At 39.0% G+C, this 25,458-nt stretch overlaps 27 non-coding genes across 27 annotated transcripts; all 27 read right to left on the bottom strand.

Annotated features, from left to right (window-relative positions):
- Window positions 1–355: 355 nt before the first annotated feature.
- On the bottom strand, window positions 356–429 carry TRNAR-ACG (transfer RNA arginine (anticodon ACG)). Its single transcript has one exon. It is a non-coding gene; the product is annotated as a tRNA-Arg (tRNA).
- A 492-nt stretch (window positions 430–921) lies between these two features.
- Window positions 922–994, bottom strand: TRNAR-UCG (transfer RNA arginine (anticodon UCG)). The gene has a single exon. It is a non-coding gene; the product is annotated as a tRNA-Arg (tRNA).
- A 498-nt stretch (window positions 995–1,492) lies between these two features.
- Window positions 1,493–1,565, bottom strand: TRNAR-UCG (transfer RNA arginine (anticodon UCG)). Its single transcript has one exon. It is a non-coding gene; the product is annotated as a tRNA-Arg (tRNA).
- A 494-nt stretch (window positions 1,566–2,059) lies between these two features.
- Window positions 2,060–2,132, bottom strand: TRNAR-UCG (transfer RNA arginine (anticodon UCG)). The gene has a single exon. It is a non-coding gene; the product is annotated as a tRNA-Arg (tRNA).
- Window positions 2,133–3,194: 1,062 nt separating this feature from the next.
- Window positions 3,195–3,267, bottom strand: TRNAQ-UUG (transfer RNA glutamine (anticodon UUG)). The gene has a single exon. It is a non-coding gene; the product is annotated as a tRNA-Gln (tRNA).
- Window positions 3,268–3,746: 479 nt separating this feature from the next.
- TRNAR-UCG (transfer RNA arginine (anticodon UCG)) lies at window positions 3,747–3,819 on the bottom strand. Its single transcript has one exon. It is a non-coding gene; the product is annotated as a tRNA-Arg (tRNA).
- A 4,394-nt stretch (window positions 3,820–8,213) lies between these two features.
- On the bottom strand, window positions 8,214–8,286 carry TRNAR-UCG (transfer RNA arginine (anticodon UCG)). The gene has a single exon. It is a non-coding gene; the product is annotated as a tRNA-Arg (tRNA).
- Window positions 8,287–11,002: 2,716 nt separating this feature from the next.
- On the bottom strand, window positions 11,003–11,081 carry TRNAR-UCG (transfer RNA arginine (anticodon UCG)). Its single transcript has one exon. It is a non-coding gene; the product is annotated as a tRNA-Arg (tRNA).
- Window positions 11,082–12,676: 1,595 nt separating this feature from the next.
- On the bottom strand, window positions 12,677–12,749 carry TRNAR-UCG (transfer RNA arginine (anticodon UCG)). Its single transcript has one exon. It is a non-coding gene; the product is annotated as a tRNA-Arg (tRNA).
- A 504-nt stretch (window positions 12,750–13,253) lies between these two features.
- On the bottom strand, window positions 13,254–13,326 carry TRNAR-UCG (transfer RNA arginine (anticodon UCG)). The gene has a single exon. It is a non-coding gene; the product is annotated as a tRNA-Arg (tRNA).
- A 495-nt stretch (window positions 13,327–13,821) lies between these two features.
- Window positions 13,822–13,894, bottom strand: TRNAR-UCG (transfer RNA arginine (anticodon UCG)). The gene has a single exon. It is a non-coding gene; the product is annotated as a tRNA-Arg (tRNA).
- A 503-nt stretch (window positions 13,895–14,397) lies between these two features.
- TRNAR-UCG (transfer RNA arginine (anticodon UCG)) lies at window positions 14,398–14,470 on the bottom strand. Its single transcript has one exon. It is a non-coding gene; the product is annotated as a tRNA-Arg (tRNA).
- A 492-nt stretch (window positions 14,471–14,962) lies between these two features.
- On the bottom strand, window positions 14,963–15,035 carry TRNAR-UCG (transfer RNA arginine (anticodon UCG)). The gene has a single exon. It is a non-coding gene; the product is annotated as a tRNA-Arg (tRNA).
- A 504-nt stretch (window positions 15,036–15,539) lies between these two features.
- On the bottom strand, window positions 15,540–15,612 carry TRNAR-UCG (transfer RNA arginine (anticodon UCG)). Its single transcript has one exon. It is a non-coding gene; the product is annotated as a tRNA-Arg (tRNA).
- Window positions 15,613–16,104: 492 nt separating this feature from the next.
- On the bottom strand, window positions 16,105–16,177 carry TRNAR-UCG (transfer RNA arginine (anticodon UCG)). Its single transcript has one exon. It is a non-coding gene; the product is annotated as a tRNA-Arg (tRNA).
- A 494-nt stretch (window positions 16,178–16,671) lies between these two features.
- On the bottom strand, window positions 16,672–16,744 carry TRNAR-UCG (transfer RNA arginine (anticodon UCG)). Its single transcript has one exon. It is a non-coding gene; the product is annotated as a tRNA-Arg (tRNA).
- A 504-nt stretch (window positions 16,745–17,248) lies between these two features.
- Window positions 17,249–17,321, bottom strand: TRNAR-UCG (transfer RNA arginine (anticodon UCG)). Its single transcript has one exon. It is a non-coding gene; the product is annotated as a tRNA-Arg (tRNA).
- Window positions 17,322–17,813: 492 nt separating this feature from the next.
- Window positions 17,814–17,886, bottom strand: TRNAR-UCG (transfer RNA arginine (anticodon UCG)). The gene has a single exon. It is a non-coding gene; the product is annotated as a tRNA-Arg (tRNA).
- Window positions 17,887–18,380: 494 nt separating this feature from the next.
- On the bottom strand, window positions 18,381–18,453 carry TRNAR-UCG (transfer RNA arginine (anticodon UCG)). Its single transcript has one exon. It is a non-coding gene; the product is annotated as a tRNA-Arg (tRNA).
- A 1,070-nt stretch (window positions 18,454–19,523) lies between these two features.
- TRNAR-UCG (transfer RNA arginine (anticodon UCG)) lies at window positions 19,524–19,596 on the bottom strand. Its single transcript has one exon. It is a non-coding gene; the product is annotated as a tRNA-Arg (tRNA).
- Window positions 19,597–20,100: 504 nt separating this feature from the next.
- TRNAR-UCG (transfer RNA arginine (anticodon UCG)) lies at window positions 20,101–20,172 on the bottom strand. The gene has a single exon. It is a non-coding gene; the product is annotated as a tRNA-Arg (tRNA).
- Window positions 20,173–21,173: 1,001 nt separating this feature from the next.
- Window positions 21,174–21,246, bottom strand: TRNAR-UCG (transfer RNA arginine (anticodon UCG)). Its single transcript has one exon. It is a non-coding gene; the product is annotated as a tRNA-Arg (tRNA).
- A 492-nt stretch (window positions 21,247–21,738) lies between these two features.
- TRNAR-UCG (transfer RNA arginine (anticodon UCG)) lies at window positions 21,739–21,811 on the bottom strand. The gene has a single exon. It is a non-coding gene; the product is annotated as a tRNA-Arg (tRNA).
- Window positions 21,812–22,306: 495 nt separating this feature from the next.
- On the bottom strand, window positions 22,307–22,379 carry TRNAR-UCG (transfer RNA arginine (anticodon UCG)). The gene has a single exon. It is a non-coding gene; the product is annotated as a tRNA-Arg (tRNA).
- A 492-nt stretch (window positions 22,380–22,871) lies between these two features.
- TRNAR-UCG (transfer RNA arginine (anticodon UCG)) lies at window positions 22,872–22,944 on the bottom strand. Its single transcript has one exon. It is a non-coding gene; the product is annotated as a tRNA-Arg (tRNA).
- Window positions 22,945–23,935: 991 nt separating this feature from the next.
- On the bottom strand, window positions 23,936–24,008 carry TRNAR-UCG (transfer RNA arginine (anticodon UCG)). The gene has a single exon. It is a non-coding gene; the product is annotated as a tRNA-Arg (tRNA).
- Window positions 24,009–24,502: 494 nt separating this feature from the next.
- Window positions 24,503–24,574, bottom strand: TRNAR-UCG (transfer RNA arginine (anticodon UCG)). The gene has a single exon. It is a non-coding gene; the product is annotated as a tRNA-Arg (tRNA).
- Window positions 24,575–25,458: the final 884 nt, after the last annotated feature.

Below are 25,458 nucleotides of genomic sequence, written 5' to 3'. Positions count from 1 at the left end.
TGGCTGTGACAGGTGTAGCAGTTCAATTTTGCAGAACACACAATTATTGCATCGCCATATGACCACAATGTCACTCGGACCGCAATTATGTGATTCGATGTCACATGCCTTATTCGTTGGTATTTTATGTTGTAATAGTATTTTGCGTTTTTTTTATAGTGCCACAAGGTGTTGTATATGTCTAGAACCTAAAATTCCTGTCTAATTCACTGACTCATCTGATCCAGCACATCAATGTTATCTCTTTAATTTCGCAAATTCTTATCCGCTAACAGTATTCACGACGTATTTTTTTATTGAGTGCAGCTGGTGTTCTTGTGCAATCTTGCAGAAAACTAAATTGTAGCTGCCCATACGACCCCGACGGGACTCGAACCCGCAATTTTTATGATTCGTAGTCAGACGCCTTATCCATTAGGCCACGGAGTCTGAAGAACATCTTCATCCTGTGCCATCTAAGTTTTTTACGAACTCCTATTTACCTGGATAATTGAATAAGTCGTTGGGTTCTGTACATCCCCATATTTGCGAATTAGCACCTGGTAAATTTATTCTTGAAATAGTTGCATGTTTGGCTGTGACAGGTGTAGCAGTTCAATTTTGCAGAACACACAATTATTGCATCGCCATATGACCACGATGTGACTCGGACCGCAATTATGTGATTCGATGTCACATGCCTTATTCATTGGTATTTTATGTAATAGTGTTTTGCTTTTTTTTATAGTGCCACAAGGTGTTTTATGTCTAGATCCTAAAATTCCTGTCTAATTGACTGAGTCATCTGATCCAGCATACCAATGTTATCTCTTTAATTTCGCAAATTCTTATCCGCTAACAGTATTCACGACGTATTTTTTTATTGAGTGCAGCTGGTGTTCTTGTGCAATCTTGCAGAAAACTAAATCGTAGCAGCCAATACGACCCCGACGAGACTCGAACCCGCAATCTTCCGATTCGAAGTCAGACGCCTTATCCATTAGGCCACGGAGTCTTAAGTACATCTTAATCCTGTGCCATCTAATTTTTTTACGAATTCCTATTTACCTGGATAATTGAATAAGTCGTTGGGTTCTGCACATCCCCATATTTGCGAATTAGCACCTGGTAAATTTATTCTTGAAATAGTTGCATGTTTGGCTGTGACAGGTGTAGCAGTTCAATTTTGCAGAACACACAATTATTGCATCGCCATATGACCACAATGTCACTCGGACCGCAATTATGTGATTCGATGTCACATGCCTTGTTCGTTGGTATTTTATGTTGTAATAGTATTTTGCGTTTTTTTTATAGTGCCACAATGTGTTTTATATGTCTAGATCCTAAAATTCCTGTCTAATTGACTGACTCATCTGATCCAGCACATCAATGTTATCTCTTTAATTTCGCAAATTCTTATCCGCTAATAGTATTCACCACGTATTTTTTTATTGAGTGCTGCTGGTGTTCTTGTGCAATCTTGCAGAAAACTAAATCGTAGCAGCCAATACGACCCCGACGGAACTCGAACCTGCAATCTTCTGATTCGAAGTCAGACGCCTTATCCATTAGGCCACGGAGTCTTAAGTACATCTTCATCCTGTTTCATCTAATTTTTTTTACGAATTCCTATTTACCTGGATAATTGAATATGCCTTTGTGTTCTGCACATCCCCATATTTGCGAATTAGCACCTTGTGAATTTATTCTTGAAATAGTTTCATGTTTGGCTGTGACAGGTGTAGCAGTTCAATTTTGCAGAACACACAATTATTGCGTCGCCATACGACCACGATGTAACTCGGACCGCAATGATGTGATTCGATGTCACATGCCTTATTCATTGGTATTTTATGTAATAGTGTTTTGCGTTTTTTTATAGTGCCACAAGGTGTTTTATGTCTAGATCCTAAAATTCCTGTCAAATTGACTGATTCATCTGATCCAGCAGATCAATGTTATCCCTTTAATTTCGCAAATTCTTATCCGCTAACAGTATTCACCACGTATTTTTTTACTGAGTGCAAGCTGGTGTTCTTGTGCAATCTTGCTGAAAACTAAATCGTAGCAGCCCATACGACCCCGACGAGACTCGAACCCGTAATCTTCTGATTCGAAGTCAGACGCCTTATCCATTAGGCCACGGAGTCTTAAGTACATCTTCATCCTGTGCCATCTAATTTTTTTACGAATTCCTATTTACCTGGATAATTGAATATGTCTTTGGGTTCTGCACATCCCCATATTTGCGAATTAGCACCTTGTGAATTTATTCTTGAAATAGTTGCACATGTTTGGCTGTGACAGGTGTAGCAGTTCAATTTTGCAGAACACACAAATATTGCGTCGCCATACGACCACGATGTGACTCGGACCGCAATTATGTGATTCCATGTCACATGCCTTATTCATTGGTATTTTATGTAATAGTGTTTTGCGTTTTTTTATAGTGCCACAAGGTGTTTTATGTCTAGATCCTAAAATTCCTGTCTAATTGACTGAGTCATCTGATCCAGCACATCAATGTTATCTCTTTAATTTCGCACATTCTTATCTGCTAACAATATTCACCACGTATTTTTTTATTGAGTGCAGCTGGTGTTCTTGTGCAATCTTGCAGAAAACTAAATCGCAGCAGCCAATACGACCCCGACGGGACTCGAAGCCGCAGTCTTCTTATTCGAAGTCAGACGCCTTATCTATTAGGCTACGGAGTCTCAAGTACATCTTCATCCTGTGCCATCTAATTTTTTTACGAATTCCTATTTACCTGGATAATTGAATAAGTCGTTGGGTTCTGCATATCCCCATATTTGCGAATTTGCACCTGCTAAATTTATTCTTGAAATAGTTGCATGTTTGGCTGTGACAGGTGTAGCAGTTCAATTTTGCAGAACACACAATTATTGCATCGCCATATGAACACAATGTGACTCGGACCGCAATTATGTGATTCGATGTCACATGCCTTATTCGTTGGTATTTTATCTAATAGTATTTTGCGTTTTTTTTATAGTGCCACAAGGTGTTTTATATGTCTAGATCCTAAAATTCCTGTATAATTGACTGACTCATCTGATCCAGCACATCAATGTTATCTCTTTAATTTCGCAAATTCTTATCCGCTAACAATATTCACGACGTATTTTTTTATTGAGTGCAGCTGGTGTTCTTGTGCAATCTTGCAGAAAACTAAATCGTAGCAGCCCATACGACCCCGACGGGACGCGAACCCGCAATCTTCTGATTCAAAGTCAGACGCCTTATCCATTAGGCCACGGAGTCTTATATACATCTTCATCCTGTGCCATCTAATTTTTTTACGAATTCCTATTTACCTGGATAATTGAATATGTCTTTGGGTTCTGCACATCCCCATATTTGCGAATTAGCACCTGGTGAATTTATTCTTGAAATAGTTGCATGTTTGGCTGTGACAGGTGTAGCAGTTCAATTTTGCAGAACACACAATTATTGCGTCGCCATACGACCACGATTTGACTCGGACCGCAATTATGTGATTTGATGTCACATGCCTTATTCATTGGTATTTTATGTAATAGTGTTTTGCGTTTTTTTATAGTGCCACAAGGTGTTTTATGTCTAGATCCTAAAATTTCTGTCTAATTGACTGAGTCATCTGATCCAGCACATCAATGTTATCTCTTTAATTTCGCAAATTCTTATTCGCTAACAGTATTCACGACGTATTTTTTTATTGAGTGCAGCTGGTGTTCTTGTGCAATCTTGCAGAAAACTAAATACGACCCCGACGAGACTCGAACCCGCAATCTTCTGATTCGAAGTCAGACACCTTATCCATTAGGCCACGGAGTCTTAAGTACATCTTCATCCTGTGCCATCTAATTTTTTTACGAATTCCTATTTACCTGGATAATTGAATAAGTCGTTGGGTTCTGCACATCCCCATATTTGCGAATTTGCACCTGCTAAATTTATTCTTGAAATAGTTGCATGTTTGGCTGTGACAGGTGTAGCAGTTCAATTTTGTAGAACACACAATTATTGCATCGCCATATGACCACAATGTCACTCGGACCGCAATTATATGATTCGATGTCACATGCCTTATTCGTTGGTATTTTATGTAATAGTATTTTGCGTTTTTTTTTATAGTGCCACAAGGTGTTTTATATGTCTGGATGCTAAAATTCCTGTATAATTGACTGACTCATCTGATCCAGCACATCAATGTTATCTCTTTAATTTCGCAAATTCTTATCCGCTAATAGTATTCACCATGTATTTTTTATTGAGTGCTGCTGGTGTTCTTGTGCAATCTTGCAGAAAACTAAATCGTAGCAGCCAATACCACCCCGACGGGACTCGAACCGCAATCTTCTGATTCGAAGTCAGACGCCTTATCCATTAGGCCACGGAGTCTTAAGTACATCTTCATCCTGTGCCATCTAATTTTTTACGAATTCCTATTTACCTGGATAATTGAATAAGTCGTTGGGTTCTGCACATCCCCATATTTGCGAATTAGCACCTGGTGAATTTATTCTTGAAATAGTTGCATGTTTGGCTGTGACGGTGTAGCAGTTCAATTTTGCAGAACACACAATTATTGCGTCGCCATACGACCACGATGTGACTCGGACCGCAATTAAGTGATTCGATGTCACATGCCTTATTCATTGGTATCTTATGTAATAGTGTTTTGCGTTTTTTTTATAGTGCCACAAGGTGTTTTATGTCTAGATCCTAAAATTCCTGTCTAATTGACTGAGTCATCTGATCCAGCACATCAATGTTATCTCTTTAATTTCGCAAATTCTTATCCGCTAACAGTATTCACGACGTATTTTTTTATTGAGTGCAGCTGGTGTTCTTGTGCAATCTTGCAGAAAACTTAATCGTAGCAGCCCATACGACCCCGCAATCATCTGATTCGAAGTCAGACGCCTTATCCATTAGGCCACGGAGTCTTAAGTACATCTTCATCCTGTGCCATCTAATTTTTTTACGAATTCCTATTTACCTGGATAATTGAATAAGTCGTTGGGTTCTGCACATCCCCATATTTGCGAATTTGCGAATTTGCACCTGCTAAATTTATTCTTGAAATAGTTGCATGTTTGGCTGTGACAGGTGTAGCAGTTCAATTTTGCAGAACACACAATTATTGCATCGCCATACGAACACAATGTGACTCGGACCGCAATTATGTGATTCGATGTCACATGCCTTATTCGTTGGTATTTTATGTAATAGTATTTTGCGTTTTTTTTATAGTGCCACAAGGTGTTTTATGTCTAGATCCTCAAATTCCTGTCTAATTGACTGAGTCATCTGATCCAGCACATCAATGTTATCTCTTTAATTTCGCAAATTCTTATCCGCTAACAGTATTCACGACGTATTTTTTTATTGAGTGCAGCTGGTGTTCTTGTGCAATCTTGCAGAAAACTAAATCGTAGCAGCCCATACGACCCCGACCCCGCAATCTTCTGATTCGAAGTCAGACGCCTTATCCATTAGGCCACGGAGTCTTAAGTACATCTTCATCCTGTGCCATCTAATTTTTTTACGAATTCCTATTTACCTGGATAGTTGAATAAGTCGTTGGGTTCTGCACATCCCCATATTTGCGAATTAGCACCTGGTAAATTTATTCTTGAAATAGTTGCATGTTTGGCTGTGACAGGTGTAGCAGTTCAATTTTGCAGAACACACAATTATTGCATCGCCATATGACCACAATGTGACTCGGACCGCTATTATGTGATTCGATGTCACATGCCTTATTCGTTGGTATTTTATGTAATAGTATTTTGCGTTTTTTTATAGTGCCACAAGGTGTTTTATATGTCTAGATCCTAAAATTCCTGTCTAATTGACTGACTCATCTGATCCAGCACATCAATGTTATCTCTTTAATTTCGCAAATTCTTATCGGCTAACAATATTCACGACGTATTTTTTTATTGAGTGCAGCTGGTGTTCTTGTGCAATCTTGCAGAAAACTAAATCGTAGCAGCCCATACGACCCCGCAATCTTCTGATTCGAAGTCAGACGCCTTATCCATTAGGCCACGGAGTCTTAAGTACATCTTCATCCTGTGCCATCTAATTTTTTTACGAATTCCTATTTACCTGGATAATTGAATAAGTCGTTGGGTTCTGTACATCCCAATATTTGCGAATTAGCACCTGGTAAATTTATTCTTGAAATAGTTGCATGTTTGGCTGTGACAGGTGTAGCAGTTCAATTTTGCAGAACACACAATTATTGCATCGCCATACGAACACAATGTGACTCGGACCGCAATTATGTGATTCGATGTCAAATGCCTTATTCGTTGGTATTTTATGTAATAGTATTTTGCGTTTTTTTTATAGTGCCACAAGGTGTTTTATGTCTAGATCCTCAAATTCCTGTCTAATTGACTGAGTCATCTGATCCAGCACATCAATGTTATCTCTTAATTTCGCAAATTCTTATCCGCTAACAGTATTCACGACGTATTTTTTTATTGAGTGCAGCTGGTGTTCTTGTGCAATCTTGCAGAAAACTAAATCGTAGCAGCCCATACGACCCCGACCCCGCAATCTTCTGATTCGAAGTCAGACGCCTTATCCATTAGGCCACGGAGTCTTAAGTACATCTTCATCCTGTGCCATCTAATTTTTTTACGAATTCCTATTTACCTGGATAGTTGAATAAGTCGTTGGGTTCTGCACATCCCCATATTTGCGAATTAGCACCTGGTAAATTTATTCTTGAAATAGTTGCATGTTTGGCTGTGACAGGTGTAGCAGTTCAATTTTGCAGAACACACAATTATTGCATCGCCATATGACCACAATGTGACTCGGACCGCTATTATGTGATTCGATGTCACATGCCTTATTCGTTGGTATTTTATGTAATAGTATTTTGCATTTTTTTTATAGTGCCACAAGGTGTTTTATATGTCTAGATCCTCAAATTCCTGTCTAATTGACTGAGTCATCTGATCCAGCACATCAATGTTATCTCTTTAATTTCGCAAATTCTTATCCGCTAACAGTATTCACGACGTATTTTTTTATTGAGTGCAGCTGGTGTTCTTGTGCAATCTTGCAGAAAACTAAATCGTAGCAGCCCATACGACCCCGCAATCTTCTGATTCGAAGTCAGACGCCTTATCCATTAGGCCACGGAGTCTTAAGTACATCTTCATCCTGTGCCATCTAATTTTTTTACGAATTCCTATTTACCTGGATAATTGAATAAGTCGTTGGGTTCTGCACATCCCCATAGTTGCGAATTTGCGAATTTGCACCTGCTAAATTTATTCTTGAAATAGTTGCATGTTTGGCTGTGACAGGTGTAGCAGTTCAATTTTGCAGAACACACAATTATTGCATCGCCATATGACCACAATGTGACTCGGACCGCTATTATGTGATTCGATGTCACATGCCTTATTCGTTGGTATTTTATGTAATAGTATTTTGCATTTTTTTTATAGTGCCACAAGGTGTTTTATATGTCTAGATCCTAAAATTCCTGTCTAATTGACTGAGTCATCTGATCCAGCACATCAATGTTATCTCTTTAATTTCGCAAATTCTTATCCGCTAACAGTATTCACGACGTATTTTTTTATTGAGTGCAGCTGGTGTTCTTGTGCAATCTTGCAGAAAACTAAATCGTAGCAGCCCATACGACCCCGCAATCTTCTGATTCGAAGTCAGACGCCTTATCCATTAGGCCACGGAGTCTTAAGTACATCTTCATCCTGTGCCATCTAATTTTTTTACGAATTCCTATTTACCTAGATAATTGAATAAGTCGTTGGGTTCTGTACTTCCCCATATTTGCGAATTAGCACCTGGTAAATTTATTCTTGAAATAGTTGCATGTTTGGCTGTGACAAGTGTAGCAGTTCAATTTTGCAGAACACACAATTATTGCATCGCCATATGACCACAATGTCACTCGGACCGCAATTATGTGATTCGATGTCACATGCCTTATTCGTTGGTATTTTATGTTGTAATAGTATTTTGCGTTTTTTTTATAGTGCCACAAGGTGTTTTATATGTCTAGATCCTAAAATTCCTGTCTAATTGACTGACTCATCTGATCCAGCACATCAATGTTATCTCTTTAATTTCGCAAATTCTTATCCGCTAATAGTATTCACCATGTATTTTTTATTGAGTGCTGCTGGTGTTCTTGTGCAATCTTGCAGAAAACTAAATCGTAGCAGCCAATACGACCCCGACGGGACTCGAACCCGCAATCTTCTGATTCGAAGTCAGACGCCTTATCCATTAGGCCACGGAGTCTTAAGTACATCTTCATCCTGTGCCATCTAATTTTTTACGAATTCCTATTTACCTGGATAATTGAATAAGTCGTTGGGTTCTGCACATCCCCATATTTGCGAATTAGCACCTGGTGAATTTATTCTTGAAATAGTTGCATGTTTGGCTGTGACGGTGTAGCAGTTCAATTTTGCAGAACACACAATTATTGCGTCGCCATACGACCACGATGTGACTCGGACCGCAATTAAGTGATTCGATGTCACATGCCTTATTCATTGGTATTTTATGTAATAGTGTTTTGCGTTTTTTTTATAGTGCCACAAGGTGTTTTATGTCTAGATCCTAAAATTCCTGTCTAATTGACTGAGTCATCTGATCCAGCACATCAATGTTATCTCTTTAATTTCGCAAATTCTTATCCGCTAACAGTATTCACGACGTATTTTTTTATTGAGTGCAGCTGGTGTTCTTGTGCAATCTTGCAGAAAACTTAATCGTAGCAGCCCATACGACCCCGCAATCATCTGATTCGAAGTCAGACGCCTTATCCATTAGGCCACGGAGTCTTAAGTACATCTTCATCCTGTGCCATCTAATTTTTTTACGAATTCCTATTGACCTGGATAATTGAATAAGTCGTTGGGTTCTGCACATCCCCATATTTGCGAATTTGCGAATTTGCACCTGCTAAATTTATTCTTGAAATAGTTGCATGTTTGGCTGTGACAGGTGTAGCAGTTCAATTTTGCAGAACACACAATTATTGCATCGCCATACGAACACAATGTGACTCGGACCGCAATTATGTGATTCGATGTCACATGCCTTATTCGTTGGTATTTTATGTAATAGTATTTTGCGTTTTTTTTTATAGTGCCACAAGGTGTTTTATGTCTAGATCCTCAAATTCCTGTCTAATTGACTGAGTCATCTGATCCAGCACATCAATGTTATCTCTTTAATTTCGCAAATTCTTATCCGCTAACAGTATTCACGACGTATTTTTTTATTGAGTGCAGCTGGTGTTCTTGTGCAATCTTGCAGAAAACTAAATCGTAGCAGCCCATACGACCCCGACCCCGCAATCTTCTGATTCGAAGTCAGACGCCTTATCCATTAGGCCACGGAGTCTTAAGTACATCTTCATCCTGTGCCATCTAATTTTTTTACGAATTCCTATTTACCTGGATAGTTGAATAAGTCGTTGGGTTCTGCACATCCCCATATTTGCGAATTAGCACCTGGTAAATTTATTCTTGAAATAGTTGCATGTTTGGCTGTGACAGGTGTAGCAGTTCAATTTTGCAGAACACACAATTATTGCATCGCCATATGACCACAATGTGACTCGGACCGCTATTATGTGATTCGATGTCACATGCCTTATTCGTTGGTATTTTATGTAATAGTATTTTGCGTTTTTTTATAGTGCCACAAGGTGTTTTATATGTCTAGATCCTAAAATTCCTGTCTAATTGACTGACTCATCTGATCCAGCACATCAATGTTATCTCTTTAATTTCGCAAATTCTTATCGGCTAACAATATTCACGACGTATTTTTTTATTGAGTGCAGCTGGTGTTCTTGTGCAATCTTGCAGAAAACTAAATCGTAGCAGCCCATACGACCCCGCAATTTTCTGATTCGAAGTCAGACGCCTTATCCATTAGGCCACGGAGTCTTAAGTACATCTTCATCCTGTGCCATCTAATTTTTTTACGAATTCCTATTTACCTGGATAATTGAATAAGTCGTTGGGTTCTGTACATCCCAATATTTGCGAATTAGCACCTGGTAAATTTATTCTTGAAATAGTTGCATGTTTGGCTGTGACAGGTGTAGCAGTTCAATTTTGCAGAACACACAATTATTGCATCGCCATACGAACACAATGTGACTCGGACCGCAATATGTGATTCGATGTCAAATGCCTTATTCGTTGGTATTTTATGTAATAGTATTTTGCGTTTTTTTTATAGTGCCACAAGGTGTTTTATGTCTAGATCCTCAAATTCCTGTCTAATTGACTGAGTCATCTGATCCAGCACATCAATGTTATCTCTTAATTTCGCAAATTCTTATCCGCTAACAGTATTCACGACGTATTTTTTTATTGAGTGCAGCTGGTGTTCTTGTGCAATCTTGCAGAAAACTAAATCGTAGCAGCCCATACGACCCCGACCCCGCAATCTTCTGATTCGAAGTCAGACGCCTTATCCATTAGGCCACGGAGTCTTAAGTACATCTTCATCCTGTGCCATCTAATTTTTTTACGAATTCCTATTTACCTGGATAGTTGAATAAGTCGTTGGGTTCTGCACATCCCCATATTTGCGAATTAGCACCTGGTAAATTTATTCTTGAAATAGTTGCATGTTTGGCTGTGACAGGTGTAGCAGTTCAATTTTGCAGAACACACAATTATTGCACCGCCATATGACCACAATGTCACTCGGACCGCAATTATGTGATTCGATGTCACATTCCTTATTCGTTGGTATTTTATGTTGTAATAGTATTTTGCGTTTTTTTTATAGTGCCACAAGGTGTTTTATATGTCTGGATCCTAAAATTCCTGTCTAATTGACTGACTCATCTGATCCAGCACATCAATGTTATCTCTTTAATTTCGCAAATTCTTATCCGCTAATAGTATTCACCATGTATTTTTTTATTGAGTGCAGCTGGTGTTCTTGTGCAATCTTGCAGAAAACTAAATCGTACCAACCAATACGACCCCGACGGGACTCGAACCCGCAATCTTCTGATTCGAAGTCAGAGTGAGACGCCTTATCCATTAGGCCACGGAGTCTTAAGTACGTCTTCATACTGTGCCATCTAATTTTTTTACGAATTCCTATTTACCTGGATAATTGAATATGTCTTTGAGTTCTGCACATCCCCATATTTGCGAATTAACACCTGGTGAATTTATTCTTGAAATAGTTGCATGTTTGGCTGTGACAGGTGTAGCAGTTCAATTTTGCAGAACACACAATTATTGCGTCGCCATACGACCACGATGTGACTCGGACCGCAATTATGTGATTCGATGTCACATGTCTTATTCATTGGTATTTTATGTAATAGTGTTTTGCGTTTTTTTATAGTGCCACAAGGTGTTTTATGTCTAGATCCTCAAATTCCTGTCTAATTGACTGAGTCATCTGATCCAGCACATCAATGTTATCTCTTTAATTTCGCAAATTCTTTTCCGCTAACAGTATTCACGACGTATTTTTTATTGAGTGCAGCTGGTGTTCTTGTGCAATCTTGCAGAAAACTAAATCGTAGCAGCCCATACTACCCCGCAATCTTCTGATTCGAAGTCAGACGCCTTATCCATTAGGCCACGGAGTCTTAAGTACATCTTCATCCTGTGCCATCTAATTTTTTTACGAATTCCTATTTACCTGGATAATTGAATAAGTCGTTGGGTTCTGCACATCCCCATAGTTGCGAATTTGCACCTGCTAAATTTATTCTTGAAATAGTTGCATGTTTGGCTGTGACAGGTGTAGCAGTTCAATTTTGCAGAACACACAATTATTGCATCGCCATATGACCACAATGTGACTCGGACCGCTATTATGTGATTCGATGTCACATGCCTTATTCGTTGGTATTTTATGTAATAGTATTTTGCATTTTTTTTATAGTGCCACAAGGTGTTTTATATGTCTAGATCCTAAAATTCCTGTCTAATTGACTGAGTCATCTGATCCAGCACATCAATGTTATCTCTTTAATTTCGCAAATTCTTATCCGCTAACAGTATTCACGACGTATTTTTTTATTGAGTGCAGCTGGTGTTCTTGTGCAATCTTGCAGAAAACTAAATCGTAGCAGCCCATACGACCCCGCAATCTTCTGATTCGAAGTCAGACGCCTTATCCATTAGGCCACGGAGTCTTAAGTACATCTTCATCCTGTGCCATCTAATTTTTTTATGAATTCCTATTTACCTGGATAATTGAATAAGTCGTTGGGTTCTGCACATCCCCATATTTGCGAATTTGCACCTGCTAAATTTATTCTTGAAATAGTTGCGTGTTTGCCTGTGACAGGTGTAGCAGTTCAATTTTGCAGAACACACAATTATTGCATCGCCATATGACCACAATGTGACTCGGACCAAAATTATGTGATTCGATGTCACATGCCTTATTCGTTGGTATTTTATGTAATAGTATTTTGCGTTTTATTTATAGTGCCACAAGGTGTTTTATATGTCTAGATCCCAAAATTCCTGTCTAATTGACTGACTCATCTGATCCAGCACATCAATGTTATCTCTTTAATTTCGCAAATTCTTATCCGCTAACAGTATTCACGACGTATTGTTTTATTGTGTGCAGCTGGTGTTCTTGTGCAATCTTGCAGAAAACTAAATCGTAGCAGCCCATACGACCCCAACGGGACTCGGACCCGCAATCTTCTGATTCGAAGTCAGACGCCTTATCCATTAGGCCACGGAGTCTTAAGTACATCTTCATCCTGTGCCATCTACTTTTTTTACGAATTCCTATTTACCTGGATAATTGAATAAGTCGTTGGGTTCTGCACATCCCCATATTTGCGAATTTGCGAATTTGCACCTGCTAAATTTATTCTTGAAATAGTTGCATGTTTGGCTGTGACAGGCGTAGCAGTTCAATTTTGCAGAACACACAATTATTGCATCGCCATATGACCACAATGTGACTCGGACCAAAATTATGTGATTCGATGTCACATGCCTTATTCCTTGGTATTTTATGTAATAGTATTTTGCGTTTTTTTTTATAGTGCCACAAGGTGTTTTATATGTCTAGATCCTAAAATTCCTGTCTAATTGACTGACTCATCTGATCCAGCTCATCAATGTTATCTCTTTAATTTCGCAAATTCTTATCCGCTAACAGTATTCACGACGTATTTTTTTATTGAGTGCAGCTGGTGTTCTTGTGCAATCTTGCAGAAAACTAAATCGTAGCAGCCCATACGACCCCGACGGGACTCGGACCCGCAATCTTCTGATTCGAAGTCAGACGCCTTATCCATTAGGCCACAGAGTCTTAAGTACATCTTCATCCTGTGCCATCTAATTTTTTTACGAATTCCTATTTACCTGGATAATTGAATAAGTCGTTGGGTTCTGCACATCCCCATATTTGCGAATTTGTACCTGGTAAATTTATTCTTGAAATAGTTGCATGTTTGGCTGTGACAGGTGTAGCAGTTCAATTTTGCAGAACACACAATTATTGCATCGCCATATGACCACAATGTGACTCGGACCGCAATTATGTGATTCGATGTCACATGCCTTATTCGTTGGTATTTTATGTAATAGTGTTTTGCGTTTTTTTTATAGTGCCACAAGGTGTTTTATATGTCTAGATCCCAAAATTCCTGTCTAATTGACTGACTCATCTGATCCAGCACATCAATGTTATCTCTTTATTTTCGCAAATTCTTATCCGCTAACAGTATTCACGACGTATTGTTTTATTGAGTGCAGCTGGTGTTCTTGTGCAATCTTGCAGAAAACTAAATCGTAGCAGCCCATACGTCCCCAACGGGACTCGGACCCGCAATCTTCTGATTCGAAGTCAGACGCCTTATCCATTAGGCCACGGAGTCTTAAGTACATCTTCATCCTGTGCCATCTAATTTTTTTACGAATTCCTATTTACCTGGATAATTGAATAAGTCGTTGTGTTCTGCACATCCCCATATTTGCGAATTTGCGAATTAGCACCTGCTAAATTTATTCTTGAAATAGTTGCATGTTTGGCTGTGACAGGCGTAGCAGTTCAATTTTGCAGAACACACAATTATTGCATCGCCATATGACCACAATGTGACTCGGACCAAAATTATGTGATTCGATGTCACATGCCTTATTCCTTGGTATTTTATGTAATAGTATTTTGCGTTTTTTTTATAGTGCCACAAGGTGTTTTATAAGTCTAGATCCTAAAATTCCTGTCTAATTGACTGACTCATCTGATCCAGCACATCAATGTTATCTCTTTAATTTCGCAAATTCTTATCCGCTAACAGTATTCATGACGTATTTTTTTATTGAGTGCAGCTGGTGTTCTTGTGCAATCTTGCAGAAAACTAAATCATAGCAGCCCATACGACCCCGACGGGACTCGGACCCGCAATCTTCTGATTCGAAGTCAGACGCCTTATCCATTAGGCCACGGAGTCTTAAGTACATCTTCATCCTGTGCCATCTAATTTTTTTACGAATTCCTATTTACCTGGATAATTGAATAAGTCGTTGGGTTCTGCACATCCCCATATTTGCGAATTTGTACCTGGTAAATTTATTCTTGAAATAGTTGCATGTTTGGCTGTGACAGGTGTAGCAGTTCAATTTTGCAGAACACACAATTATTGCATCGCCATATGACCACAATGTGACTCAGACCGCAATTATGTGATTCGATGTCACATGCCTTATTCGTTGGTATTTTATGTAATAGTGTTTTTCGTTTTTTTATAGTGCCACAAGGTGTTTTATGTCTAGATCCTAAAATTCCTGTCTAATTGACTAAGTCATCTGATCCAGCACAACAATGTTATCTCTTTAATTTCGCAAATTCTTATCCGCTAACAGTATTCACGATGTATTTTGTTATTGAGTGCAGCTGGTGTTCTTGTGCAATCTTGCAGAAAACTAAATCGTAGCAGCCAATACGACCCCGACGGGACTCGGACCCGCAATCTTCTGATTCGAAGTCAGACGCCTTATCCATTAGGCCACGGAGTTTTAAGTACATCTTCATCCTGTGCCATCTAATTTTTTTACGAATTCCTATTTACCTGGATAATTGAATAAGTCGTTGGGTTCTGCACATCCCCATATTTGCGAATTTGCGAATTTGCACCTGCTAAATTTAATCTTGAAATAGTTGCATGTTTGGCTGTGACAGGTGTAGCAGTTCAATTTTGCAGAACACACAATTATTGCATCGCCATATGACCACAATGTGACTCGGACCAAAATTATGTGATTCGATGTCACATGCCTTATTCCTTGGTATTTTATGTAATAGTATTTTGCGTTTTTTTTTATAGTGCCACAAGGTGTTTTATATGTCTAGATCCTAAAATTCCTGTCTAATTGACTGACTCATCTGATCCAGCACATCAATGTTATCTCTTTAATTTCGCAAATTCTTATCCGCTAACAGTATTCACGACGTATTTTTTTATTGAGTGCAGCTGGTGTTCTTGTGCAATCTTGCAGAAAACTAAATCGTAGCAGCCCATCCGACCCCGACGGGACTCGGACCCGCAATCTTCTGATTCGAAGTCAGACGCCTTATCCATTAGGCCACAGAGTCTTAAGTACATCTTCTACCTGTGCCATCTAATTTTTTTACGAATTCCTATTTACCTGGATAATTGAATAAGTCGTTGGGTTCTGCACATCCCCATATTTGCGAATTTGTACCTGGTAAATTTATTCTTGAAATAGTTGCATGTTTGGCTGTGACAGGTGTAGCAGTTCAATTTTGCAGAACACACAATTATTGCATCGCCATACGACCACAATGTGACTCGGACCGCAATTATGTGATTCGATGTCACATGCCTTATTCGTTGGTATTTTATGTAATAGTGTTTTGCGTTTTTTTATAGTGCCACAAGGTGTTTTATGTCTAGATCCTAAAATTCCTGTCTAATTGACTGAGTCATCTGATCCAGCACATCAATGTTATCTCTTTAATTTCGCAAATTCTTATCCGCTAACAGTATTCACGACGTATTTTTTTATTGAGTGCAGCTGGTGTTCTTGTGCAATCTTGCAGAAAACTAAATCGTAGCAGCCCATTCGACCCCGACGGGACTCGAACCCGCAATCTTCTGATTCGAAGTCAGACGCCTTATCCATTAGGGCACGGAGTCTTAAGTACATCTTCATCCTGTGCCATCTAATTTTTTTACGAATTCCTATTTACCTGAATAATTGAATAAGTCGTTTGGTTCTGTACATCCCCATATTTGCGAATTTGCACCTGCTAAATTTATTCTTGTAATAGTTGCATGTTTGGCTGTGACAGGTGTAGCAGTTCAATTTTGCAGAACACACAATTATTGCGTCGCCATACGACCACGATGTGACTCGGACCGCAATTATGTGATTCGATGTCACATTCCATATTCATTGGTATTTTATGTAATAGTATTTTGCGTTTTTTTATAGTGCCACAAGGTGTTTTATATGTCTAGATCCTAAAATTCCTGTCTAATTGACTGACTCATCTGATCCAGCACATCAATGTTATCTCTTTAATTTCGCAAATTCTTATCCGCTAACAGTATTCACGACGTATTTTTTTATTGAGTGCAGCTGGTGTTCTTGTGCAATCTTGCAGAAAACTAAATCGTAGCAGCCCATACGACCCCGACGGGACTCGAACCCGCAATCTTCTGATTCGAAGTCAGACGCCTTATCCATTAGGCCACGGAGTCTTAAGTACATCTTCATCCTGTGCCATCTAATTTTTTTACGAATTCCTATTTACCTGGATAATTGAATAAGTCGTTGGGTTCTGCACATCCCCATATTTCCGAATTTGCGAATTTGCACCTGCTAAATTTAATCTTGAAATAGTTGCATGTTTGGCTGTGACAGGTGTAGCAGTTCAATTTTGCAGAACACACAATTATTGCATCGCCATACGACCACAGTGTGACTCGGACCGCAATTATGTGATTCGATGTCACATGCCTTATTCGTTGGTATTTTATGTAATAGTATTTTGCGTTTTTTTTTATAGTGCCACAAGGCGTTTTATATGTCTAGATCCTAAAATTCCTGTCTAATTGACTGACTCATCTGATCCAGCACATCAATGTTATCTCTTTAATTTCGCAAATTCTTATCCGCTAACAGTATTCACGACGTATTTTTTTATTGAGTGCAGCTGGTGTTCTTGTGCAATCTTGCAGAAAACTAAATCGTAGCAGCCCATACGACCCCTACGGGACTCGAACCCGCAATCTTCTGATTCGAAGTCAGACGCCTTATCCATTAGGCCACGGAGTTTTAAGTACATCTTCATCCTGTGCCATCTAATTTTTTTACGAATTCCTATTTACCTGGATAATTGAATAAGTCGTTGGGTTCTGCACATCCCCATATTTGCGAATTTGTACCTGGTAAATTTATTCTTGAAATAGTTGCATGTTTGGCTGTGACAGGTGTAGCAGTTCAATTTTGCAGAACACACAATTATTGCATCGCCATATGACCACAATGTGACTCGGACCGCAATTATGTGATTCGATGTCACATGCCTTATTCGTTGGTATTTTATGTAATAGTGTTTTGCGTTTTTTTATAGTGCCACAAGGTGTTTTATGTCTAGATCCTAAAATTCCTGTCTAATTGACTGACTCATCTGATCCAGCACATCAATGTTATCTCTTTAATTTCGCAAATTCTTATCCGCTAACAGTATTCACGACGTATTTTTTTATTGAGTGCAGCTGGTGTTCTTGTGCAATCTTGCAGAAAACTAAATCGTAGCAGCCCATACGACCCCGACGGGACTCGGACCCGCAATCTTCTGATTCGAAGTCAGACGCCTTATCCATTAGGGCACGGAGTCTTAAGTACATCTTCATCCTGTGCCATCTAATTTTTTTACGAATTCCTATTTACCTGAATAATTGAATAAGTCGTTTGGTTCTGTACATCCCCATATTTGCGAATTTGCACCTGCTAAATTTATTCTTGTAATAGTTGCATGTTTGGCTGTGACAGGTGTAGCAGTTCAATTTTGCAGAACACACAATTATTGCGTCGCCATACGACCACGATGTGACTCGGACCGCAATTATGTGATTCGATGTCACATTCCATATTCATTGGTATTTTATGTAATAGTATTTTGCGTTTTTTTATAGTGCCACAAGGTGTTTTATATGTCTAGATCCTAAAATTCCTGTCTAATTGACTGACTCATCTGATCCAGCACATCAATGTTATCTCTTTAATTTCGCAAATTCTTATCTGCTAACAGTATTCACGACGTATTTTTTTATTGAGTGCAGCTGGTGTTCTTGTGCAATCTTGCAGAAAACTAAATCGTAGCAGCCAATACGACCCCGACGGGACTCGGACCCGCAATCTTCTGATTCGAAGTCAGACGCCTTATCCATTAGACCACGGAGTCTTAAGTACATCTTCATCCTGTGCCATCTAATTTTTTTACGAATTCCTATTTACCTGGATAATTGAATAAGTCGTTGGGTTCTGCACATCCCCATATTTTTCGAATTTGCGAATTTGCACCTGCTAAATTTAATCTTGAAATAGTTGCATGTTTGGCTGTGACAGGTGTAGCAGTTCAATTTTGCAGCACACACAATTATTGCATCGCCATATGACCACAATGTGACTCGGACCGCAATTATGTGATTCGATGTCACATGCCTTATTCCTTGGTATTTTATGTAATAGTATTTTGCGTTTTTTTTTATAGTGCCACAAGGCGTTTTATATGTCTAGATCCTAAAATTCCTGTCTAATTGACTGACTCATCTGATCCAGCACATCAATGTTATCTCTTTAATTTCGCAAATTCTTATCCGCTAACAGTATTCACGACGTATTTTTTTATTGAGTGCAGCTGGTGTTCTTGTGCAATCTTGCAGAAAACTAAATCGTAGCAGCCCATACGACCCCTACGGGACTCGAACCCGCAATCTTCTGATTCGAAGTCAGACGCCTAATCCATTAGGCCACGGAGTTTTAAGTACATCTTCATCCTGTGCCATCTAATTTTTTTACGAATTCCTATTTACCTGGATAATTGAATAAGTCGTTGGGTTCTGCACATCCCCATATTTGCGAATTTGTACCTGGTAAATTTATTCTTGAAATAGTTGCATGTTTGGCTGTGACAGGTGTAGCAGTTCAATTTTGCAGAACACACAATTATTGCATCGCCATATGACCACAATGTGACTCGGACCGCAATTATGTGATTCGATGTCACATGCCTTATTCGTTGGTATTTTATGTAATAGTGTTTTGCGTTTTTTTATAGTGCCACAAGGTGTTTTATGTCTAGATCCTAAAATTCCTGTCTAATTGACTGACTCATCTGATCCAGCACATCAATGTTATCTCTTTAATTTCGCAAATTCTTATCCGCTAACAGTATTCACGACGTATTATTTTATTGAGTGCAGCTGGTGTTCTTGTGCAATCTTGCAGAAAACTAAATCGTAGCAGCCCATACGACCCCGACGGGACTCGGACCCGCAATCTTCTGATTCGAAGTCAGACGCCTTATCCATTAGGCCACAGAGTCTTAAGTACATCTTCATCCTGTGCCATCTAATTTTTTTACGAATTCCTATTTACCTGGATAATTGAATAAGTCGTTGGGTTCTGCACATCCCCATATTTTTCGAATTTGCGAATTTGCACCTGCTAAATTTAATCTTGAAATAGTTGCATGTTTGGCTGTGACAGGTGTAGCAGTTCAATTTTGCAGCACACACAATTATTGCATCGCCATATGACCACAATGTGACTCGGACCGCAATTATGTGATTCGATGTCACATGCCTTATTCCTTGGTATTTTATGTAATAGTATTTTGCGTTTTTTTTATAGTGCCACAAGGTGTTTTATATGTCTAGATCCTAAAATTACTGTCTAATTGACTGACTCATCTGATCCAGCACATCAATGTTATCTCTTTAATTTCGCAAATTCTTATCCGCTAACAGTATTCACGACGTATTTTTTTATTGAGTGCAGCTGGTGTTCTTGTGCAATTTTGCAGAAAACTAAATCGTAGCAGCCAATACGACCCCGACGGGACTCGAACCCGAAATCTTCTGATTCGAAGTCAGACGCCTTATCATTAGGCCACGGAGTCTTCAGTACATCTTCATCCTGTGCCATCTAATTTTTTTACCAATTCCTATTTACCTGGATAATTGAATAAGTCGTTGGGTTCGGCACATCCCCATATTTGCGAATTAGAACACACAATTATTGCATCGCCATACGACCACAGTGTGACTCGGACCGCAATTATGTGATACGATGTCACATGCCTTATTCGTTGGTATTTTATGTAATAGTATTTTGCGTTTTTTTTTTATAGTGCCACAAGGTGTTTTATATGTCTAGATCCTAAAATTCCTGTCTAATTGACTGACTCATCTGATCCAGCACATCAATTTTATCTCTTTAATTTCGCACATTCTTATCCGCGAACAGTATTCACGACGTATTTTTTTATTGAGTGCAGCTGGTGTTCTTGTGCAATCTTGCAGAAAACTAATCGTAGCAGCCCATACGACCCAGACGGGACTCAAACCAGCAATCTTCTGATTGGAAGTCAGACGCCTTATCCATTGGGCCAGGGAATCTTAAGTACATCTTCATCCTGTGCCATCTAATTTTTCTACCAATTCCTGTTTACCTGGATAATTGAATAAGTCGTTGGGTTCTGCACATCCCCATATTTGCGAATTTGCGAATTTGCACCTGCTAAATTTAATCTTGAAATAGTTGCATGTTTGGCTGTGACAGTAGTAGCAGTTCAATTTTGCAGAACACATAATTATTGCATCGCCATATGACCACAATGTGACTCGGACCAAAATTATGTGATTCGATGTCACATGCCTTATTCCTTGGTATTTTATGTAATAGTATTTTGCGTTTTTTTATAGTGCCACAAGGTGTTTTATATGTCTAGATCCTAAAATTCCTGTCTAATTGACTGACTCATCTGATCCAGCACATCAATGTTATCTCTTTAATTTCGCAAATTCTTATCCGCTAACAGTATTCACGACGTATTTTTTTATTGAGTGCAGCTGGTGTTCTTGTGCAATCTTGCAGAAAACTAAATCGTAGCAGCGCATACGACCCCGACGGGACTCGGACCCGCAATCTTCTGATTCGAAGTCAGACGCCTTATCCATTAGGCCACAGAGTCTTAAGTACATCTTCATCCTGTGCCATCTAATTTTTTTACGAATTCCTATTTACCTGGATAATTGAATAAGTCGTTGGGTTCTGCACATCCCCATATTTGCGAATTTGTACCTGGTAAATTTATTCTTGAAATAGTTGCATGTTTGGCTGTGACAGGTGTAGCAGTTCAATTTTGCAGAACACACAATTATTGCATCGCCATACGACCACAATGTGACTCGGACCGCAATTATGTGATTCGATGTCACATGCCTTATTCGTTGGTATTTTATGTAATAGTGTTTTGCGTTTTTTTATAGTGCCACAAGGTGTTTTATGTCTAGATCCTAAAATTCCTGTCTAATTGACTGAGTCATCTGATCCAGCACATCAATGTTATCTCTTTAATTTCGCAAATTCTTATCCGCTAACAGTATTCACGACGTATTTTTTTATTGAGTGCAGCTGGTGTTCTTGTGCAATCTTGCAGAAAACTAAATCGTAGCAGCCCATACGACCCCGACGGGACTCGAACCCGCAATCTTCTGATTCGAAATCAGACGCCTTATCCATTAGGCCACGGAGTCTTAAGTACATCTTCATCCTGTGCCATCTAATTTTTTTACGAATTCCTATTTACCTGGATAATTGAATAAGTCGTTGGGTTCTGTACATCCCCATATTTGCGAATTTGCACCTGCTAAATTTATTCTTGAAATAGTTGCATATTTGGCTGTGACAGGTGTAGCAGTTCAATTTTGCAGAACACACAATTATTGCGTCGCCATACGACCATGATGTGACTCGGACCGCAATTATGTGATTCGATGTCACATTCCATATTCATTGGTATTTTATGTAATAGTATTTTGCGTTTTTTTTATAGTGCCACAAGGTGTTTTATATGTCTAGATCCTAAAATTCCTGTCTAATTGACTGACTCATCTGATCCAGCACATCAATGTTATCTCTTTAATTTCGCAAATTCTTATCCGCTAACAGTATTCACGACGTATTTTTTTATTGAGTGCAGCTGGTGTTCTTGTGCAATCTTGCAGAAAACTAAATCGTAGCAGCCAATACGACCCCGACGGGACTCGAACCCGCAATCTTCTGATTCGAAGTCAGACGCCTTATCCATTAGGCCACGGAGTTTTAAGTACATTTTCATCCTGTGCCATCTAATTTTTTTTACGAATTCCTATTTACCTGAATAATTGAATATGTCGTTGAGTTCTGCACATCCCCATATTTGCGAATTAGCACCTGGTGAATTTATTCTTGAAATAGTTGCATGTTTAGCTGTGACAGGTGTAGCAGTTCAATTTTGCGAACACACAATTATTGCGTCGCCATACGACCACGATGTGACTCGGACCGCAATTATGTGATTCGATGTCACATGCCTTATTCATTGGTATTTTATGTAATAGTGTTTTGCGTTTTTTTATAGTGCCCCAAGGTGTTTTATGTCTAGATCTTAAAATTCCTGTCTAATTGACTGAGTCATCTGATCCAGCACATCAATGTTATCTCTTTAATTTCGCAAATTCTTATCCGCTAACAGTATTCACGACGTATTTTTTTATTGAGTGCAGCTGGTGTTCTTGTGCAATCTTGCAGAAAACTAAATCGCAGCAGCCTATACGACCCCGACGGGACTCGAACCCGCAATCTTCTGATTCGAAGTAAGACGCCTTATCCATTAGGCCACGGAGTCTTAAGTACATCTTCATCCTGTGCCATCTAATTTTTTTACGAATTCCTATTTACCTGGATAATTGAATAAGTCGTTGGGTTCGGCACATCCCCATATTTGCGAATTAGAACACACAATTATTGCATCGCCATACGACCACAGTGTGACTCGGACCGCAATTATGTGATTCGATGTCACATGCCTTATTCGTTGGTATTTTATGTAATAGTATTTTGCGTTTTTTTTTATAGTGCCACAAGGCGTTTTATATGTCTAGATCCTAAAATTCCTGTCTAATTGACTGACTCATCTGACTCAGCACATCAATGTTATCTCTTTAATTTCGCAAATTCTTTTCCGCTAACAGTATTCACGACGTATTTTTTTATTGAGTGCAGCTGGTGTTCTTGTGCAATCTTGCAGAAAACTAAATCGTAGCAGCCCATACTAGCCCGACGGGACTCGAACCAGCAATCTTCTGATTCGAAGTCAGACGCCTTATCCATTAAGCCACGGAGTCTTAAGTACATCTTCATCCTGTGCCATCTAATTTTTTTACGAATTCCTATTTACCTGGATAATTGAATAAGTCGTTGGGTTCTGCACATCCCCATATTTGCGAATTTGCACCTGCTAAATTTATTCTTGAAATAGTTGCATGTTTGGCTGTGACAGGTGTAGCAGTTCAATTTTGCAGAACACACAATTATTGCATCGCCATATGACCAAAATGTGACTCGGACCGCAATTATGTGATTCGATGTCACATGCCTTATTCATTGGTGTTTTATGTAATAGTGTTTTGCGTTTTTTTATAGTGCCACAAGGTGTTTTATGTCTGGATCCTAAAATTCCTGTCTAATTGACTGAGTCATCTGATCCAGCACATCAATGTTATCTCTTTAATTTCGCAAATTCTTATCCGCTAACAGTATTCACGACGTATTTTTTTATTGAGTGCAGCTGGTGTTCTTGTGCAATCTTGCAGAAAACTAAATCGTAGCAGCCCATACAACCCCGACGGGACTCGAACCCGCAATCTTCTGATTCGAAGTCAGACGCCTTATCCATTAGGCCACGGAGTCTTAAGTACATCTTCATCCTGTGCCATCTAATTTTTTTACGAATTCCTATTTACTTGGATAATTGAATAAGTCGTTGGGTTCTGTACATCTCCATATTTGCGAATTTGCACCTGCTAAATTTATTCTTGAAATAGTTGCATGTTTGGCTGTGACAGGTGTAGCAGTTCAATTTTGCAGAACACACAATTATTGCGTCGCCATACGACCACGATGTGACTCGGACCGCAATTATGTGATTCGATGTCACATTCCATATTCATTGGTATTTTATGTAATAGTATTTTGCGTTTTTTTATAGTGCCACAAGGTGTTTTATATGTCTAGATCCTAAAATTCCTGTCTAATTGACTGACTCATCTGATCCAGCACATCAATGTTATCTCTTTAATTTCGCAAATTCTTATCCGCTAACAGTATTCACGACGTATTTTTTTATTGAGTGCAGCTGGTGTTCTTGTGCAATCTTGCAGAAAACTAAATCGTAGCAGCCAATACGACCCCGACGGGACTCGAACCCGAAATCTTCTGATTCGAAGTCAGACGCCTTATCATTAGGCCACGGAGTCTTCAGTACATCTTCATCCTGTGCCATCTAATTTTTTTACCAATTCCTATTTACCTGGATAATTGAATAAGTCGTTGGGTTCGGCACATCCCCATATTTGCGAATTAGAACACACAATTATTGCATCGCCATACGACCACAGTGTGACTCGGACCGCAATTATGTGATTCGATGTCACATGCCTTATTCGTTGGTATTTTATGTGATAGTATTTTGCGTTTTTTTTTTATAGTGCCACAAGGTGTTTTATATGTCTAGATCCTAAAATTCCTGTCTAATTGACTGACTCATCTGATCCAGCAATCAATGTTATCTCTTTAATTTCGCACATTCTTATCCGCGAACAGTATTCACGACGTATTTTTTTATTGAGTGCAGCTGGTGTTCTTGTGCAATCTTGCAGAAAACTAATCGTAGCAGCCCATACGAGCCCGACGGGACTCAAAACAGCAATCTTCTGATTGGAAGTCAGACGCCTTATCCATTAGGCCAGGGAATCTTAAGTACATCTTTATCCTGTGCCATCTAATTTTTCTACCAATTCCTATTTACCTGGATAATTGAATAAGTCGTTGGGTTCTGCACATCTCCATATTTGCGAATTTGCACCTTCTAAATTTATTCTTGAAATAGTTGCATGTTTGGCTGTGACAGGTGTAGCAGTTCAATTTTGCAGAACACACAATTATTGCATCGCCATACGACCACAATGTGACTCGGACCGCAATTATGTGATTCGATGTCACATGCCTTATTCATTGGTATTTTATGTAATAGTGTTTTGCGTTTTTTTATAGTGCCACAAGGTGTTTTATGTCTAGATCCTGAAATTCCTGTCTAATTGACTGACTCATCTGATCCAGCACATCAATGTTATCTCTTTAA

The sequence above is a fragment of the Saccoglossus kowalevskii genome, chromosome 2 (genome assembly GCF_978046115.1).
Source record: "Saccoglossus kowalevskii chromosome 2, keSacKowa6.1, whole genome shotgun sequence".
Classification (NCBI taxonomy): domain Eukaryota; kingdom Metazoa; phylum Hemichordata; class Enteropneusta; family Harrimaniidae; genus Saccoglossus; species Saccoglossus kowalevskii.
Note: the sequence above shows the minus strand (reverse complement) of the source record. Positions and strands in the feature narration are given on the sequence as shown.